A 6,261-nucleotide genomic window follows, 5' to 3' on the forward strand; every position below is an offset into this window, starting at 1 on the left:
CGCAGGGAGGCTCTGGAAGCCTCTCCCGGCCGGGAGAAGGCGGCGGGGGCGGCCGAGCGCCCTCCCCGCAGCCGCAGAGGGCCTCTAGAGGCCTCTCCCGGCCGGGAGAAGGCGGCGGGGTCGACCAAGCGCCCTCCCCGCGGCCGCAGGGAGGCTCTGGAAGCCTCTCCCGGCCGGGAGAAGGCGGCGGGGGCAGCCGAGCGCCCTCCCCGCGGCCGCAGGGAGGCTCTGGAAGCCTCTCCCGGCCGGGAGAAGGCGGAGGGGGCGGCCGAGCGCCCTCCCCGCGGCCGCAGGGAGGCTCTGGAAGCCTCTCCCGGCCGGGAGAAGGCGGCGGGGGCGGCCGAGCGCCCTCCCCGCAGCCGCAGAGGGCCTCTAGAGGCCTCTCCCGGCCGGGAGAAGGCGGCGGGGGCGGCCAAGCGCCCTCCCCGCGGCCGCAGGGAGGCTCTGGAAGCCTCTCCCGGCAGAGAAAAGATGGCGGCGGTAAGTTCCCCCCTCCCTCCTCCCTCCTCCCTCCCCCCTCTACCGTATTGACCCACGTATAAGCCGAGGCCGGCTTTTTCAGCCCTTTTTTTGGGCTGAAAAACTCGGCTTATACGCGAGTATATACGGTAATGCTTCTCTGTGTCAGGAAGGTGACACAGATAATTACCAGATAATATTTAGTAATATCAAAAATAAAATTCCAACTGCAAGGAAACACTTCTAACACCACTGTGTATAGTTGACAACTGCAAACATGAAAGACTAGCACCAAATTGTGTCTACTAACTGCTGTTTAGTAAGGAAGTCCCCCCCCCCCCAAAAAAACCTAGGCAATTATTATGTTATTAAAAACTAGCTGGTCTGCTAAAGACATTTTGGACATCCTTGTAGGTTTTTATTCTTATGTCTATTCTAATTTTAGCAAACAGTTTGAAAATCAATTTAACATTTACTGTATTTTAGTTTCCTTGAAAATATTTGCTTTATATTTGAAGGAGAAAAAAAAGTTACATTCAGAAAAAGTATTTTCCAATGGAATATCTGTTTTAATCAGAAAGCTTGTGACTTGATCAATTTTTACCCCATTCCATTTCAATTCATATACAGCCACTTGATGATGAAAACATTGAGAGAATTAGCAATTCCACTGGAATCAGTGAGATGTCCAAGAAACTAGCTACCAGACTTTCTCCTGTGAAGTATGAAACTTGAACTACAAAATGTTATGACCATTCACATGGCTAAGTTTGTGCTGATGTTCCTATACTTTATTCTTTGTATTTGGCTAGCAGAACAGCAAAATTACAGTTTTGTGGCTGACACTCCAAATATTTTCTATGTGGTCCCCCAATTTCATTCAAGAATTGTCTCCTGCTTTGTTTTTAGTAAATACACACAGCTATATATCTAGCTAATCTATTGAGCACCAATGATACTGGTCAGGAAAGCAAATTAATACTTCACTTTTCTATGATACAAACCAGTGGTTTTCAAACTTTTAATATTTCACAGAAATGTATATTCCAAAAAAACCCATATCTCTCTAGATATGAATATATCATTTGTATCTGCCAGAGAGCATGGTCATAAGCCAAACCTGTTAGCCTTCTGTAAATTGTTGCATGTCAATTGGGTGCATCCTACAGCATATCTAGAATTCTCCTTGGACTTTACATTACAAATATATATGTGTGTGTGTGTACGTGTGTGTACGTGTGTGTAATGATAGCCATTGTTCCAACGGAGTTCAAGGGAAAACCGTTACGTTCATTAAACAATCCCAGGTTTTCATCTTTGAGGAATGTCATTAAAGTTCCTTGAACATATGAAGTTTGGTTATGATACAATACTGTATATTCTGACTGGGAGATCTCAGACAGAGAAATGCTATCCTTTAACTGGAAATTCCGGCAAGTGAAACCGGGACCTTCCGCAAGCAAAGTGTGCACTCTGTTTCTCAGCTATAGCTTCTCCCTATAGTTCTTCCCATAAATTGGGTTCCTTGGAATACAGTTTAAAAAACACTGGCATAAACCCATAGAAAAGTGATAATACGTATTACAGGATTTCAAGTAAACAGAGCAGAAAGTTGTACAACGGCCTTCTATACGATTAAAATGGGAACTTTGCCTTCAGTTATATGTTAAGATTTTGATTTATTGAAAGGCCTCTCTGTGATGTGAAAAACGTTCTGTTGAACTCTCCAATACCTGCTGCCTGTTTTAAAAGAAGCTGCTCTTGTGAAATAGCTTATCTTGCATTTGTTTCCTGCTACTGTCCATAAAAAGTATGCATTTAATGGATATGTGAGCTAAATCCTGGCTTCATTGAAAGAACATAAAAAATATTGCCAACCGATTTCAAAAGAGCCAGGGCTTCACCCACTGTTAGCACCACTATTGTATATTGTGAAAAAATCTGTGCACCTGTTTTGGGAAAGCCGAGTTCCATTACCTGCATTATTAAAAGAAACTATTCCACAGAATTAGCTTATTCATATTAACTTAGAAGAGTAACACTACAATAACATGTATGTATATAAATATATCCATATCCATTGTAATATTTAGCTACATTACAGAATCATGACTTGACCATTATTATTTGTTTGGCAAACATATAAAACTGTAATAACTTCCAGAAGCAGTGTGGTATCTCCCCCCTCCCCCAATATTAACAATGAATGTTGGGTTGGCATGTTGACCATCTCTCTTCCCAGTGCTCAGATCACTGTCAATACATTGGCAATGGAGACGAGAAGTTATAAAAGAAGAAGAAGAGTTATTTTTTATAGCCAACTTTCTCTACCACTTAAGGAAGAATCATAACGGTTTACAATCACCTTCCCTTCCCCTCCCACAACAGACACTCTGTGAGGTAGGTGGAGCTGAGAGAGCTCTAAGAGAGCTGTGACTAGCCCAAGGTCACCCAGCAGGCTTCATATGGAGGAATGGAGAAACCACCCCAGTTCACCAGATTAGCATCTGCCGGTCATGTGGAGGAGTGAGGAATCAAACCTGGTTCTCCAGATTAGAGTCCACTGCTCCAAACCACTGCTGTTAACCACTACACCACACTGGCTCTGTATTTTTACAGAGCTATTGTTTGACCAGCATCTGCCACATGGGAATGAAAAATGCTCAGCAGAAAAGTATGAAACAAGCATAGTCATTAGCCTGAGTTAAATCCCCCATTTTCTTTCCCAAGAACAATTTCAGTCATGTGAAAGTTTTTTTTAATCTAGGGTCACTGATCCATCCACTGACACCTAAAGAATCTGTGCTTCACTGAGATGCAAAGTCTAAGCCTTTGATTTCCAACTGAAGTGGACACTACATATGAATTGTGCTGTTCTCATAACAGATTAACCTGTTTTTCAACCTCCGTAAGTATTACAGTCAGTCACAAGACTTGCTCTTTAATGTTGAGAAAGTGATTTAGAGTGCATGTCTCTGTTGTTCTTGTTTGGTTAGTGAGCACTTGAATATCAATGACTCTCAACAACTGTGAAGATATATATGGGCTGAATTCCCTCCTCTGGTCTACCAGAGGGAGTTTCAGTCAGAACTGCCTCTCTGCTTCCATGCTTGGAATCTAAATCCCAGGCACGTGAGGATGCAATTTGCATTGGGACTGTATTGCATGTGGAAAGGGGGCTTATGCCTCTTCTCCATGTTATTTTCCCAACCTGAAACAGCTTCAGGGTGCCACTATTTTCCCCACTTAGGCTACACATGGGTTTCCTCTATAGGGCAAACAGCAGCTCCATGAGGCCATTTTAGATCAAAAAACAGAATAGGGAAAGACTTACAGTCCTTCTAACATGCTGGTCACAATCTGAATTAGACCACCAATAGGGGTGTGCAAAAAAGAAAACCTGGTAAAATTCAGGTTTGGTTTTATTGGGCCCAATTTTTTTCAGGAAACCTGAAATAAGCCGAATTCCCATACCAGTAAATATGGGAATTTGGTTTATTTTTGGGTTTCTTGAAAAAATTCGGCCCTGGGGGGCATTTTTTGAGGTAGAGCCCCCAAACTTTCAGGGTAGCTTGCAGGGACTCTCCTTGCAAGAACCTCCAAGTTTGGTGAAGATTGGTTTGGGGGTCCAAAGTTATGGGGTCTGGAAGAGGTCGCCCCCTCCCGCCTCCATACACAAGCAGGAAGGAAAGAGTCAGATTCTCTGTTCATTTGCTAATCAGCTAATGCTTGTCTATGCAGGAGGGAGGGGGTGACCTCTCCAGAGCCCATAATACCAGACCCCCTGACCCAATCTTCACCAAACTTTGGGGTTGGTGCAAGGAGAGTCCCTGAAAGCTACCCCAAACATTTGGGACCTCTATCCCCAAAAATGTCCGCACAGGAGCTTCGCAAAAAAATCCCCTTTGTTTGCTATCGTGGGAACTTTCAATCAGCCTACTTTCGCTACACAGACGCAATCCTGCGGCTGATCCTGCATCGAGCAGGGGGTTGGACTACATGGCCTGTATGGCCCCTTTCAACTCTATGATTCTGTGATTCTAATTGCATTCTGAACATGAAATTTGCAAGGGATGTCTGACTGAAAGTCCTTGTGGTGGAACAGGGAAGGATGCAAATATAATGTAACATATATTTGATCCCTCTATCTCAAAGGTTGCCCTGACCTGGATGGCCCAGGCTAGCCTGATCTCGTCAGGTCTCAGAAGCTAAGCAGGGTCAGCCCTGGTTAGTATTTGGCTGGGAGACCACCAACGAATACCAGGGTTGCTATGCAGAGGAAGGCACTGGCAAACCACCTCTGTTAGTCTCTTGGCATGAAAACCCCAAAAAGGGGTCACCATAAGTCGGCTGCGACTTGACGGCACTTTACACACACACATCTCAAAGGTTAACATTATTCAGGCCTCAGGCAAAATACTGTTTTAGTGGATCTTAGTTGTCCATACTTTATTTTCTCCAGGTTGTGTCACTGACAGTAACCAATGCTCTTCTGTTGTAATGGCAAAAGCACATGTGATTTTTAAATAACCTGACCATAAACTGATGATTGTTTTGACCTACAGCTATCCTGGTGTTTCATTCCAACACATAGTTCTTTTGCAATTATTATTCATGTGTAACAAATCTGTCACTCCAGCATGAGAAACTAGTCAGGGACAGTTCAAGATAAATTCAGAGTTCTGTCTAGAAGCGATTACAGGATAAAGGAACCCAATAGCTATTCCCAATGTCACTGTACATCTGGATGTGATCCTAGAATCTATACTGCCATGATATTGGCACTGAAGCTCTGTTTCACCAGCTGGAAGAACAGATGCAACGTTGCATATGCAACAGCATATGCATGCATGGCACCAGTCAGGGCAGGTATCCTAAGGATACCTGTGGTCATTGGTAATATCAGTGTTTAAAAGCTGGAGTAGTGTGACAAGAATACAGTAACCAAGATAGTGCTTCTTCTTTTGTAATGGATGACACTTTAGCAGCAGTTATGTATCCAATTGTTTGCCATAATGTCAGTTCATAGCATTGGGCCCCAATTGTAATAGTGCACATGTTTTTGTGCAACCAACCTTGGGACTCTTGCTATCTAGATTCTTCAGAAATAAACCTACACAAACGTATACCATTACAACTTAAGAACAATTTGTCTTAAAATGGTTAATTTGCATTTTTTTTAAAAGAATTATGCTTAGTACCCGATTTTTTTTGTTAGAATGTTATTGCTTCATTTTAAAGAACAGCACACACAAACACACACACACACACAGAACTCATAGATGATACTTTCCTCCTGACCAATTTCTATTAGTGGAGACTATTTGTATAGCCTATAGGCTTCCATGTCCTTAATCTTTCTCAGTTTTGCCAGAAGACACTAGCCTTTTATGCATGGCTGTTTCCCACGCAGTCACCCCTCCGATGACTTTAGGTCTTTGTTTTGATTATGCATGCCATTTCCAACCGCCTCACTCTCCCCCTTGCATTTCCCCACGTTTTGCCCACATTTTCAAATTCAAGATAAAACAGGTCTCTGAAAACACGAAAAAAAACATGGGGAAACGCAGGGGGACAGTGAGGCGACCTCTGATGGTCGGAAACTGCATGCATAATCAAAACAAAGACCCAAAGTCATCGAAGGGATGACCACAAGGGAAACAGCCATGCATAAAAGGCCACTATGAAGTTCAAAATACCATATACAAAGGGATTGCTTCAAAATAAGGCCTGACTTTTCAACTGATGCCCAACCCTATTTAAGAAATCAATTTAATTCCTATTAGTGAATCCTCTTCCGTC

Source organism: Euleptes europaea, chromosome 8, assembly GCF_029931775.1.
Source record: "Euleptes europaea isolate rEulEur1 chromosome 8, rEulEur1.hap1, whole genome shotgun sequence".
NCBI lineage: Eukaryota > Metazoa > Chordata > Lepidosauria > Squamata > Sphaerodactylidae > Euleptes > Euleptes europaea.